Raw genomic sequence first — 14,316 nt, 5'->3', positions numbered from 1 at the left:
TCTGCTTTTTGGCAAGGGAAATGGGGTTGTGGACCTACGTGATGTCTACACATCAAGACTGTGGAACAGCTGAGTCACTGCCTGTCTTCAAAGGAACACTGAAGACCTACCTCTTACCAAATTTTGTGCTGTGTGTACTTTTTGTTTGTTTTACATTTAGCTCTAAATTTAACCTGAATTAATCTGACCTATCTGAACTAGCATGAGGATGTTTTTGATTAAAGCTAAATTCTAAATTCATCTGCCAAATACTTTTTGTTGACTATGTTGAAATGATGAAGTCCAGGATCCATTTACAGAGACACGCAAATTTAGCAGCTACTACAGGATTACTATGTTAAAGGTGCAATAGTTGAGTTTTTTCAAGTTATAGTACTGTGCAAAAGACATAGGCACCCTATTTTTTTTAGTACAAACTTTGTTATAGATTTTTATTTTATGACTTCTACATTATTGATTCAGTACAAAAACTTTTTAGATTTCCAAACATTAGTTTTCCAGCACAAAATTAAATGTTACAGAAAAATGTTTGTATGTCAGTAAAGAAAGCAGCATATTACACAAGAGACACTTTTCAGACAAAAAAACAATGAAGGCTGCTGGGTTTTGCTGCAAAAATAAGTCAAGTCAAAGTCAAAGTCAACTTTATTGTCAATTCTGCCACATGTTCAGCACATACAGAGAATTGAAATTATGTTACTCTCAGACCCTAGGTGCATACAGATAACACACACACAAAAAAAGGATGTAAAAATACAAATGGAAATGCAAATGGATACATATAAATAGAGTATAAATGTAGATCTACAAGGCACAACAGATAGAGTGCAAACAGTGCAAATGTAAAGTGAGTAGTGCAAAGAGCTTATCAGACTGTTAAAGTGACAAAATTAAAGTGACAAAGTTAAAGTGACAAAGTAAACTGTCAGTAAAAGGTAGTTTATAGTCCAATGCTGTATGAGGTAGAGCATAGACTAATGCTGCACAGGTGACTGGTGCAGGTCCTGGGGAATGGGGGGGTGGGGGTGGGTTCGTGGTGTCAGAGGGTCAAAGTTTGGGAGAGAGTTGAGCTTCCTGACAGCCTGGTGGATGAAGCTGTCCTTCAGTCTACTGGTCCTGGCCTGAAGACTCCGCAGTGTTCTCCCTGATGGCAGCAGTCTGAAGAAGCTGTGTGTCGGGTGGGTGGGATCACCCGCAATGCAAAGGGCTTTTCGGGTGAGACGGGTGCTGTAGATGTCTTGGAGGGAGGGGAGAGAGACACCAACAATCTTCTCAGCTGCTCTCACTATGCGTTGGAGGGTCTTTCGGCAGGATGCGTTGCAGGCGCCATACCACACAGTGATGCAGCTCGTCAGAATGTTCTCGATGGTGCCTCTGTAGAAGGTGCACATGATGGGGGCCGGGGCTCTGGCTCGCTTCAGTTTGCGCAGGAAGTAAAGACGCTGCTGTGATTTCTTGACTAGTGATGCAGTGTTGTCAGTCCAGGAGAGGTTTTCTGTGCACACCCAGGAACTTAGTGCTGCTCACTCTTTCCACAGTCACACCATTGATAGTCAGAGGAGCATGCTGACTGTGCGCTCTCCTGAAGTCGACAACAATCTCCTTTGTCTTCTCCACATTCAGAGAGAGATTGTTGTCTTTACACCACCCGGCCAGGCGGCTCACCTTTGTCACCTATCTCATCTTTGTTTCTAATGAGACCCACCACAGTCGTGTCGTCCGCAAACTTAATGAAGAGATTGGAGCTGTGTGATGGTGTGCAGTCATGGGTCAGCAGAGTGAAGAGAAGGGGGCTCAGCACACATCCTTGAGGGGCCCCTGTGTTCAATGTGATGGTGCTGGATGTGTTGCCGCCGACCCGTACTGCTTGAGGTCTCCCAGTCAGGAAGTCCAACAGCCAGTTGCACAGCGAGGTGTTGAGTCCCAGCTGGACCAATTTGTGAATGAGCTGTTGAGGGATGATAGTGTTGAATGCTGAACTGAAATCTATGAACAGCATTCTAACGTATGAGTCTTTTTTGTCCAGATGTGTGAGGGCTGAGTGGAGCGCAGTGGCGATGGCGTCATCAGTTGAGCAGTTGGACCGATATGCAAACTGAAAGGGGTCAAGGGAGGGGGGGGAGGAAAGACTTGATGTGGTGCATGACTAGTCGTTCAAAGCACTTCATTAGGATAGGAGTAAGTGCAACCGGACGGTAGTCATTGAAGCAGGAGGGTGACGACTTCTTCGGGACTGGAATGATGGTGGCGGCTTTGAAGCATGTGGGAACAACAGCCTGACCAAGTGAGATGTTAAATATGTCTGTGAAGACATCAGTGAGTTCTACTGCACAGTCTCTCAGTACACGACCAGGTGTGTTGTCAGGACCCGGAGCTTTGCGTGTGTTGATCCTGCTGAGGGATCTCCTCACGCTGTGCGTGGACAATGTCATCACCTGGTCGCCAGGAGGAGGTGGAGTCTTCTGTGCAGTGGTGCTGTTTTGTGCCTCAAAGCGAGCAAAGAAGGCGTTCAGCTCGTTCAGCAGGGAGATGGTGCTGTCACAGGTCTGCGGCGGGGGCTTGTAGTCCGTAATGGTCTGTATCCCTCGCCACAGGCTTCGAGTGTCTCTGCTGTCGCTAAAATGATGAACTATCCTCCTGGAGTACTGTCTCTTAGCCTCTCTGATGCCTCGGGACAGGTTGGCCCTAACTGTCCTCAGTCCCTCCTCATCACCAGATCTGAAGGCAGCGTTACGAGCCTTCAGGAGTCTGTAGACTTTGCCTGTCAGCCACGGCTTCTGATTGGCCCGAACAGTGATGGTCTTGGTGACCGTTACATCTTCAATACACTTGGTGATGTAGGCAGTGACAGTCTCTGTGTACTCCTGGAGGTCAGTGGTGTTGTTGTATGTGGCAGCTTGCTTAAACATATTCCAGTCTGTGGTGCTGAAACAGTCTTGAAGAGCCTCTGAAGACCCCTCTGGCCACACCAGTATTTGTTTGCGAACTGGTTTGGCAACTTTAACAAGCGGTCTGTATGCAGGCATTAGCATCACAGTGATGTGGTCTGAGGCACCAAGGTGGGGGAGGGGAAGAGCCTTGTAAGCTCCACTCTGGGTGGTGTAAACAAAGTCCAGTATGTTGTTCCCCTAGTTGGAAAGTCTATGTGTTGATATATTTTAGGAATCACACTCTTTAGGTCTGCATGGTTGAAATCCCCAGCCAAGATGAGAAATGCATCAGGGTGGGCTGTCTGCTGCTCATTGATGTGCTGATATAGTTCATTTAGTGCCTCACCCCTGTTGTTGTTACTGGAGCTGGGAGGGATGTATACAGCAACGAGCAGTATGGCTGTATATTCCCTCGGTAGATAGAACGGACGGCACTTAATAATCATGAACTCCGCCAGGGGTGAACAGTGTCTGCAGACCACAACAGCGTCACGGCACCAAGCATCACTGATGTAAGCACAAAGCCCGCCGCCGCGGGACTTACCTCCCTCGACGAGAACTCTGTCTGCACGATAGCATGTTAGCTGGTCGAGCTGAATGGCAGAGTCCGGGACGCTGTTGCTGAGCCATGATTCTGTGAATACAAAAACACAACAGTCTCTTACAATCCTCTGAGTGGAGCGCAGTAAACGGATGTAGTCCAGTTTATTTTCCAAAGAGCGTACGTTGGCCAGTATGATGGTGGGGATCGCTGGCTTGATGGTGGGGATCGCTGGCTTGATGGTGGGGATCGCTGGCTTGTGCTGAGTAATAAGAAGCGAGTGTGACAGTCAAAGTCTCCAGAAGAACTGTGGCTGGTTCTGCAAGATGCTCAGTAAAACTTACAGCTAATTTCCTTATAAAACTGCACTAATTGTACCTGAGACTACTATTTTTTTTAAAGCGAAGGATCGTCACACCAAATATTGACTTTGTTTCATTTATTACTGTTTACTGCTGTTTGTAGTATTTTTTTATGTAGAAACATTTAATTTCATTATTTTTGAAGGCATCTTTGCTCTACAGCATTTCTTTGCATGTGCCTAAGACTTTTGCACAGTATTGTATGTAGAACATTATAAAAAAAATAATTGTTTAAGTCATGGCCTCAGCACAAGTGTACAACATGGCTGAGAAAACCCATTTGGAAAACTGACTTCTGGTCTGGAATACTTGTTTGTGTTTGGATGGACCGTCTGTTAGTCATTTCAGAGACATCTATTCTATGGGCCACCATAGATCCTGGGGGCAGTGCTTTGTAAAAATGGGTGGAAATGAGGGGGCGGGCTCATGGAGTAAAAATAATAATAATAATAATACTAATAATTTAAATACTTAACCGTTAGAGACCTACCTACCTAATGCACATTTAAATCTTCTTGGCTAAAGATGAGGTACATGTTAGCCTCAGCTACAGCTCACAAAGTCTGCTATATTTATTCACATTTTTAGCCAAACAAACAAAGGTGTACAATCTGATTGGCCCATGTATGAAAATAAAATTTTGACCACTGTAACACAATTTCCAATAACTATATTTTCACTGGATTGAAAAAAGCGCTTTGTTTTCTTGTGTTCTTCAGTCTATAAACTGTGTACTTGAACAATGCTGTATCTGGTCTGACTCTGTCACAAGTCTGACTTTTTTGTAGAAAGCATCTTCTTACACCACTGACAACCAAAGCAGTGATAAACAAGTAGAACTTGTTGCCAACAGTGTCGGTGGCAACGGGGATGCTTCCAGCACCAAGAAGTCTAGTCCATCTTGTTACTAATTTGTATGCTTGAAATACCCTTAAAATATACTTCAAATAAGGAGGAACAAAACATTCAACCACTCTTTCTTGATTGTATATATGCATGCATACATCGCTAAGGTTTACACTGGACAGTGTAGAACTATCTTGTATGGACTATCTTGTATGGAGTTGTATATCAGCGAGTGAGGAGTCCTTTATATATTCAAAATAACATAATTTAGCTCAGTTGTTAACTCGGGCTATTTGTAGTTGTTGGGTCTTTTATTTTATTATTTTTCATAATTTGTTGTATTTTTATGTATTTAATGACTATAAATTGTTTCATTAATGGGCGTTGTTTTTACAACCTTGCAATATGACGTAATACAGCGAGCCAGTGTAGGTCAATGCACCACAAAACCTCAGTAGCAGGATGTTACTTATAAGATGCCCTAAAAGATTTCTTTGTCATTTTGAAAAAAGTCATCTGCATATGAATCACTGGCAAATTCTACAATAATGTTTCCCATGAGATGGAGAACCTGCATGGTGTTCTCCATCGACTGTAGGAACATTTAACACCAATAACTTTTTTGTATTTGCATTTGTACAGTGTAACTGTCTGTTTTACTGTGCATATCAGAATAATCTCTTGAATCTTGAAATCTTGAACAATGTTGGAGGTAGTTTGGTTCAGTACTGCTCAACGAGTAACAAAAACAATCACTTTTTTGTATGTTGTTCAACATGTGCAGTTTAATGGAAAAAAAAGCATACAATGCATACAATACTGCATGTTCTTTAATGTAATATGTAAGGAAAACACGTCAGGCTGCATCTCACCACCACCTTGATTATTTTTCCATAACAGCACGTCCCAAAGTGTTTTATTCCACTTATACAAAAACAATATGCCAACAAGGAACAGCTTAAAGGAATAGCTTTACCTCTGACTCTTACAAAGTGGAGACTCATTCCATAAATGTTAAATAACTGTTCTCCTTACAGAAAACATTTTCATTCTTGTATTTAAAAATCTGCTTATTGTTGAGTGTTAATGTAGAAATGATAATGTATTAGACGTAAGGAATGACACAACAGACAGTGTGGTTTATGGAAGTAATCCACCCTGGTGTCATGTGATATGGCCCAACACAAGGCAGACCCCAAAGTGGATTATTTTTGTATAATCACACAGTCTTGAGTATGCTATTCTGCTTATACCATAGTGATTTGCTGATGATGCAAAGTTTAATTTATTAATGAACTACATATTGTACATTATAAGAGTCTGTAGTTAGATGTAATGTTGTGGAATGTCCATGAGACAAGTTAGTTACTGTTAACACTTACGTTATAGCAATGATAAACAGTCATTTACTCACCAGTCTCTCTCTCTCTCTCTCTCTCTCTCTCTCTCTCTCTAATTTTAGAAACCAGAAAGTGTAAACTCCTCTGCCTCTGCCTCTGCCCTGCCTGCCTGCTCCTCTGTGAAAACTGCACTGAAATGATTACAAAGCACTGACACCTGGCATTCCTTCCATAAATGATAAATGATGTCTCCTAAAAAACAACTTCACCAAATCAACAATTACATATGTTTTTTTTGTTAAACAATACAATTTTAAATATAAATTTAAAACTAATAATAAAGAGTTTAAACTTTTAACAATTATTATACAAAAATAATGCACACCTTCTGACACATTTTGTCTTTACATTTTGTAAATATTTTATCACTGACAAATTTATTATGATCATATGACAAAAGAGTATTGTGAAAAAGAAAAAGGAAAAAAGAACAGCACTAACGCAACTTTATGTTAAATAACATCTTTAATCATAAATTAGATTTTAATATATAACATTTGAAACTTGAATATATTTATCATTTAGTAATAACAGCCCATAAACAGTTATAAACAGTTTCCCTGATTAAAGGGTAATGGATTAGAACAGTCATACATTCGTATAAATATTGCACTCATAAATCTTAAGGTTTTCCGTGCTCCTTTTGATCACATGTTCTTTTGTACTCCATTTGGGCACACAGTTTTATGTTTTCCAGAAGTTGGAGAAATTCAATTTGTTCATCCTGTGACTTGACATTGCAGTGAGTGTTCTGTGAGGAACAAATATAGTGACAGTGAAATGCTGAGAAGGGTTATCAAACTATGATGTATTGTAGGCGCTATCAAGAATGATTCAGCTGTACATATTAGGAATTGTTCCAGATTAGGATGTGTATTCTGCATGCGCAGATGCGTAATAAACTTTAATAGTCTTTCGTTCTTTTATTTAATTAATTCTATTTAATATTCTTTAATAATTCAACCTGATGTTTGATTGCATTGTGTCTGCAGCAATAATGATAAAATGATAAAATTATTTTAGGCAATCACTGGGTATTTTTTTTTTTTGGTTCAAACAAGTTGTTAAGGCTTTCACATCACAGTCACTCACCCTGGTGTAGGCTACCAGTTGCCTGGGCAGCAGCCAGTCTTTTTCCTTTAATCCGAGCTCTTCTGCTTTATATGCTGACAGAACTGCCCCTGCTTTGCAGAGGTTTTCATGCTGGAATATTGCATAGAGTCATATGTAAGTCACAGAAATACTAATATAACATCTAATTTATGAATTTTGTTCTAGATATAAACCTTTTATTTAAAAAAATAATAATAAAAAATAAAATAAATAAATAAATAAAACAGTAACTTACAGTACAGTGTTTGGGAGTTATCACATTTTCAACAAGAATCTGAGAACTCTGTGGATATATAATTGTTAGATCATGGACTTTGTATTATAAGTTTTACTCATGTTTAAACCTTTCAGCACTGGAAATACAAAGCAATGAATATATCTTACCTCCTTTAACTCCTTTACTTTTACGCCATTCACATGTTCTATGATTTCTGCTAAAAGCACATGCCGAAGTTTACAATTGCCTGATGAAGACAGTACATGAGATGCTGCAGTAACCACCAAGATCGTGAGAACAAACAGCAAGAAGATCTTCATGGTGCTGATGATTGCTCAGTTCTCAGAATTCAGTAGGTCAAGTGCTGTATATCTGTCTTCTATACCCTCTCTTCTTATAGAGCTGAGAGAGGATGTGACGTCACAACTTACCTCAACCCTCCTGATATCTTGATTAAGATTTTATTGATTACCCGTCAGATAGAAATTGAAGCTAACCTCACACCACCAAGTACACTGTTCTGGTGGACAAAGTGTTGATAACGTTTTTAACAAAAATCTGGATGTTTTTGGGAGGTGAGAGGAAGCCAGAGGACCATCATACAGATGTCAGGAGAACATACACAGAAACTCCACACACTCACTAACCAGAACTCAGGATCAAACCAGGGACCCTAAAGCTACCTGCTGCACCACCATGCCATCCTTTCCTTATTTGTAAGTGGTTTTAAATAAAAATGTCTGCCTAATAAATATGAATACCTGTTAAAGTTGACTACTAGGGATTATTTAAGCAATTACAGATAACCATATTCACAATAAGAAGTTGTTTCATATTTTGCTTGTAAGTTGCATGCTGCCCCAGCAGAGTCAAACACCTAAGTATATATACAGTATATATATTATATTATACTCAGAGCGATCCCTTTGGCATTTCACGAATTTCGTGAATAGAGCTGAACAATGGAATAAAATGAAAATCACTTACAGCAACATCACCTCATTCCCTAGTTATCAGCAACCACATCTGCTTGCAGAAGAGTAGCAATGACGAAAAATGATAAGGTAGCCCTCACATAACTGAAAATGATGACATCCTAATTGCAAGGTTGTGGCTTAGTGTAGTGCCACATCTGATACATAGCCTTTTAAGGCTGTTCCTGTTACAGTACAAATACTCTGTACTGAAGTGTTAGTATTATACTCCTATCTAGCATTGTTATCCTACATCAGTGGTTTCATAAATCAGTTTCTCACTTCCTGCTGTAATAACAGTTCTTCTTACTCCAAAACTATGTTTGTTTGGACCAGAATAACAATCTCAAGACCATGTGTATTATCAATAAGGCTTTTTTCTTTTATTCCAACATGAGCTTTTTTTGATATTTACTTTTTAATGACAAATTCTTTTCTTGGTGGTGTGAGGTTAGCTTCATAGATGCTAACTATGAAGCGTCTCTGATGTGTAATCAATGACATCTAAATCAAGATATTATACACCAAGCACAAGGGGTAAGTCATGCAGTCACATCTTCTCTCAACACTATGAGAAAAGAGGGTTATAGAAGACAGACATGGCATTAAACTCACTGAATGCTTGGACGGGAAATAACAACATAAGATGCTGTTCCTTCTTGCTTTTCCTTTTGAACATTGCAGTGGTTACTGCAGCATTTACATCAGATGAACATAAAAGTTTTATTAAAATTTATCAGAAATGCAAAGTGTTAATAATGTGAAGGCAGTGGTGGTTGGGCAGTTGTGGCTTAGTGGTTAAGAGCTACTGATCAGAAGCTTAAGAGTTCAAAGCCCAGGCACTGCCAAGCTGCCAATGTGGAACCCTTGACTAAGGCTCCTCTCTGCTCCAGGGGTTCAGTATAATAGGTGGCTCAGCCATTACAAGCTAGGATATGTTGAGCAAAGGTTTTCATGGTTACATATGCAATCTTCCATAATTCATAACACATCTTGATAATGCAGCCAGAAAATAACAGACAGCACTCATTAAATAGTGCTGATACTGTCCTCTGTTGTGCATAAGAATCCCTCAAACTCACGATTCAATCTGTAAAATCTGGTGAAATTAGATGGTTCAGGTTTATTATTGTGTCTGTCAAACAGCAGTATAAAAGAGGCAAAATGTCGTATTCCTGGTTAGCGAGGTTCAGGGCAATGGGCAGAATATAGGAAAATACACTTGTACATTTGGGCACACACACAGAAACACACTGAAAAGCTTGTAGATAAGCATTGATAACATGGTTGTTTCCCTTGCCATACTGCATGTTATTCAATGCTGAACCTGCTAAGTTAGTGTGGGGATCTGTGTTTTCTTGTTGGTGGTTACCTGCACTGATAATCAGTGTGGGGATCATGTGATCTGCATTGTGTGGCTGCTTGTCTTGGGTCACATGAGGCATGTCACATGACACATTAGGAGATTATAAAGTTTGGCTTGTGGAGTTCACACTCTCTTGCTGCTGCCATTTGCCACTGCAACTAGACTCCCGTCATACAGGTAATGGAGTGACTAGACTGTGTTTTAATCGATATAGGAACTGAATTCTCATGTTCTGTTTTAACTTTATCAGGGTGACTGCTAGAACCATGTGTTCCACTCTTCATGAAGGACACAGGTGACTGCGTGGCATTTGAAGGACTTGTGACCTCCTATTGAGTTGCTGGGCTGCAGACACTCTGGTAGTTTCTTATGTGATTTCATTTTTTAAAATTGTTTTATATTGGTATTTAAAATGTGTTGATTATGTACTTGTATTTGTAGCACTGGAGTGCCCCATTTTATCTTCCTGGGTTATTGTGCTGCGGGGAGTATTGAACACTCTTGCAAAGTAGGCCAATACTTCTTGTATATGTTGGTTTTATGTGTGCTGGTGAATGAAATTGGGGATTAATGTGTATTATTTCTTTTTAAAGGGACCAGGCCAGCCACTGTTTTATTGTCAGTGTACAAGTCTTTTTTTTTTTTTTAGTTTGTTTGTTGGTTGTTTTGTTTGCCTTTGGCTTTGTCCTTTTTTTTTTTGTTTGTTTGTCCTTGGTCTAGTGTAACCCTGCCTTGATCAAGCCAGTGCGGTGGTCATTGTGTTGGGGAGCTGGCTGTTCTCCTCTTTTTGTCTCTGTATAGGTTCTCTGTACAAGGCCGGATCTGCACCTCACTACTGCTCCTTTCAGTTGGGGGCTGCACTGAGGGGACACTATTTTGGTGTGTACTGGTAACATGCAACACAGTGTGGTATTTTGTAGTGGTAATTACTGACCTTGTGTGTGCAGTGTTTGCTACGTTGCATGCTTGTATGGTGTTGGGTTTGTTGTGTCTGTCTCTCTCACCAGGGCCTCCTAGGAGAGGAGCTGTGGGTGCCGTGCCGACCCGACCTTATTAGTTTGACAAGCTCCAGCCAGTTTCCCTTCGTCTCTTTTTCACATTAGCAATTGTACCTATTCAAAATTGTAATAAATTTGAGCTTGTGTACATGCCTTGTGTAAACTGTTCCTTTGCGGGCAGGGTCTAGAATCAGCCACACTACAGAGAGAAAAGGGGTTTCCCCCGCCCATTTTAGGGGGTGGCGTAGTCAGACAGTAAAGTACATGTAGGTATTCTGCGTGTCAGGTACCACATTAGCCAGATCTGCAGAGGGATTTTCTCCTTCATTCTCACCTGCTGGGTCAGCTTCTCCATCAACATTATCTGCTCAGAAATTTCCACACTTCCCACTGCTGACATGGCTGATAGGGTTTTCATCGCTGTACCATGTACTGTTGACTATAGCCATGTTATGTTATAGCAATAGTGGCAAGGAAAAGTCCCTAAGATGGCATAATGAAGAAATTTTGAGAGAAACCAGACCTAAAAGGGAACGGATTGTCTTCTGGGTTACACCAGTGCGATTATGAGTCATTATTCTTACACAAGTGTATACTATAAAATTAAACAGTACTGAGTGTGCTGAAAGGATTCTCAGAATGATCATCAGAGCCATTTTTCAGATTTCACATTTCATTAGAGTTTTTAGTTTTACAATTATAGTATCTAAGAGAAGTTATCCACTGAATAATGAATGAAACTTGAGCTTAGACTGTTTTCAGTAAGTACAATATTTAGGCTATCCAAGTGAAACAATCCACAGCTATTTTTAGTGCATCCAGGTGGTACCATCAAGGAGAGAAAGACAGGAGAGAGAGAGAGCAGAGAAAAGAGTGAGAACAGGTTATTAGGCATGAGGGAACCCTGGGACATAAAGCGGCTGCCATTCCACCATTAACCTGAAAGTGTGATAGTGGGGAGGTGACAGCATCCAAACATCCCAGTTTATGCCCATAAGCCCTCCATATCTGTGCCTTTAGTTAAGCTATTAGAAAAGCTATTAACAAAAAGTTTGACTAACCAAGTAGTTTAAAAGCCAAGACATAAAGATTGAGACTGCCTCTGAGTCCTGAACACTAATTGGAAGGCTGTTCTATAACTGGGGGCTTTGTAAGAAAAAGCTGTGCTCTCTGCTGTAGTCACCATTATTCTAGGTACTAATAAAGAGACTGCACCTTTTGATAGAGTCAGGTGTGGCAGAGCATAAAAGACCAAAAGTTTGCTCAGGTACTGCAGTGCAAGACCACTCAGTGCTTTATAGGCCATTAGCAGTATTTTATAATCAAAGCAAAATTTTACTGGATGCCAATAATAAGAGAGCAGTGATGTGATCAAATCTTCTGGTTCTAGTAAGGGCTCTGGCTGCTGCATTCTGGACTAACTTGAGCTTGTTCATGCAACCTACTGGAACGTATAGACAGCAAGGCATTACAATAATCTTAGCTAGAGATAAAAGAGCATAAACTATTTTTTCTGTGTCATGTAGTGACATTATATTTCCTATCTTAGCAATATTTCTGAGATGAAAAAAGTCTATCCTAATGATATTATTAACATGATTTTCAAATGAGAGCTTGGAGTCAATAATCACACCAAGGTCTTTTACTGATGCAAATGATGTAACTGAAAGGTCTTAAGAGTTACTATATAATATTAGAAGTTTTTGCCCAGTAGCATTATGGAGTCGGTAGGAGGTAACCTCTCAAACTGCTATTTGGTGGATATACAGGCTGTTTTCCTTCTTCAGCCTGGGATTGTCAGACACCCATCTGACAGCTATACCCTTTGGGAATTCTGGTGTAGGACAGAGACCACCCCAGATCAAGAAGTTTGAATGTAAGGCAGACTATATCTATTTCAAATCTTTCAATCACATACACAAACTCAGGCATGTTCCTCACCAGTGAAGTCACATTTTACATTCCCAAAGCCAGTTTATTTTGGAAGCATCTAGTTTATCTACAACTGTCTATTGCATGCCTGCTGCCCAAATGGCATTGCATCTGACCCCCACCATTCATCTTGCTGGTGGTGAGTCCCGAAGATGCCGCCATGTTGGTATTTTTGGTTGTCCCAGACCAGGTTATGTACAGTAGTTGGCCTGCTTGCCTGCAGACACTACCATCAGTCCTGACTCCAGGGATTGGACGCAGTAACCATAGTTCAGATAGTGTTTTAGTTCAGATACTTAGTCTTTTTTCATACTTTTTGGTACTTTTCACTTTTAGTATCAGTCTTTATTTGACCTCTCCCCTGAGATCTGTTCACCAAGACTGGCCCTATTGGAGGCGTTAAGCTCCACTGAAGTGCACAACACCCTTCTTGTTGACAAAAGTCTCGATCCACAAAGGGAAGATGAAAATTATGTTGAACCTGAAACCATGCCTATGATGACACCCCTTACCTAGCATTTTCATTAATGATTGTAGATTTTATTAATATGCTTCTCCATACATATTTTACTAAATCATTTAGTGTTTACTATATGAAGCAGCTTTGACTGAAAAACTTGAAACGTGCTTTAGAAATGAAGTTTATTACTGTGAAAATTACTGTGACCTATTAAAGAACAACACTTTGTACCTTAATAATGCAAAAATGCAGCTTATCATGTTACTGATAAACCATAAAGCACAAATCCTATGTCCTGAACACCTTGCCACTGTGGAAAACTTAAAGTGGCAAGTGGCTTTACCTTTGACTGTTACAAATTTGAGACTCTTTTCATTTGAAACATAAAAATACCTATTATTTAGAAATAACCAATCATAAATAGTTATAAATAATTTCTATGAAAAGATTATACATTCATATAAATATTACATTCATAAATCTTTATGTACTGACTGCTCCTTTTAATCACATCGTTCTCTGTAATGCTTTTGAGCACACAGTTTTATGTTTTGCAGAAGCTGGTGAAGGTGAACTTGGTCAGCCACTGAAGAGTTAACTTTGCAGTTCATATTCTGTGGGGAAAAATGAATCGAAATCAAATTAAATCCACAGGAAAAATGCTGAGAGTTATTAAATTAACATCCATGATATCTCTTTTCAGGAGTGATTGGCTTTTTAATCAGTTGTACACACTTAATTAATTCTAATTAATATTCTTTAATATTTTGGCCTGACATTTGATTGCATTGTGTCTGTAGTGTTAAGGATAAAATCACTTTTATTTTAGGTCACAAGATGTTTAAAATCAGTCTCTGTTTTAGGTTCAAACTAATTGCTAAGGCTTTCACATACGTCACTCACCCTGGTGTAGGCTACCAGCTGTCTGGGCAGCCGCCAGTCTTTTTCCTTTAGTCTGCGCACTTCTGTTTGGTATGCTGACAGAACTTCCCCTGCTTTGCAGAAGTTCTCATGCTAGATAGATATTGCATAGTGTCAGCTGTAATTATAGTAAAACTAATATACCATTTAATGTACATTTATTTATGAGATATAAACCTTTTATTTGTTAAAGCAAAGCAAACAAACAAGCAGTAAAACAAACAAACAAAAAACCAAAACCAACAGTAACTTACAG

General features: G+C 39.7%; 2 long non-coding RNA genes across 3 annotated transcripts; one reads left to right on the top strand and one right to left on the bottom strand.

Moving 5' to 3' along the window:
- Positions 1 to 7,160: 7,160 nt before the first annotated feature.
- LOC128318796 (uncharacterized) lies at positions 7,161 to 8,032 on the bottom strand. The gene is made up of 3 exons (XR_008302230.1): positions 7,577 to 8,032; positions 7,428 to 7,475; positions 7,161 to 7,282 (listed from the first exon to the last, which is right to left on the bottom strand). It is a non-coding gene; the product is annotated as an uncharacterized LOC128318796 (long non-coding RNA).
- A 1,691-nt stretch (positions 8,033 to 9,723) lies between these two features.
- Positions 9,724 to 11,049, top strand: LOC113530049 (uncharacterized). 2 transcript variants are annotated; one of them, XR_008302347.1, is made up of 4 exons: positions 9,724 to 9,926; positions 10,000 to 10,108; positions 10,191 to 10,628; positions 10,757 to 11,049. It is a non-coding gene; the product is annotated as an uncharacterized LOC113530049 (long non-coding RNA). The 2 variants fall into 2 exon arrangements; XR_008302346.1 differs by having other exon boundaries at positions 10,191 to 11,049.
- The last annotated feature ends 3,267 nt before the right edge of the window (positions 11,050 to 14,316 follow it).

This window comes from Pangasianodon hypophthalmus, chromosome 9 (assembly GCF_027358585.1).
Source record: "Pangasianodon hypophthalmus isolate fPanHyp1 chromosome 9, fPanHyp1.pri, whole genome shotgun sequence".
In the NCBI taxonomy this organism is placed as follows: domain Eukaryota; kingdom Metazoa; phylum Chordata; class Actinopteri; order Siluriformes; family Pangasiidae; genus Pangasianodon; species Pangasianodon hypophthalmus.
This window is presented reverse-complemented; position numbering and strand designations above follow the sequence as displayed.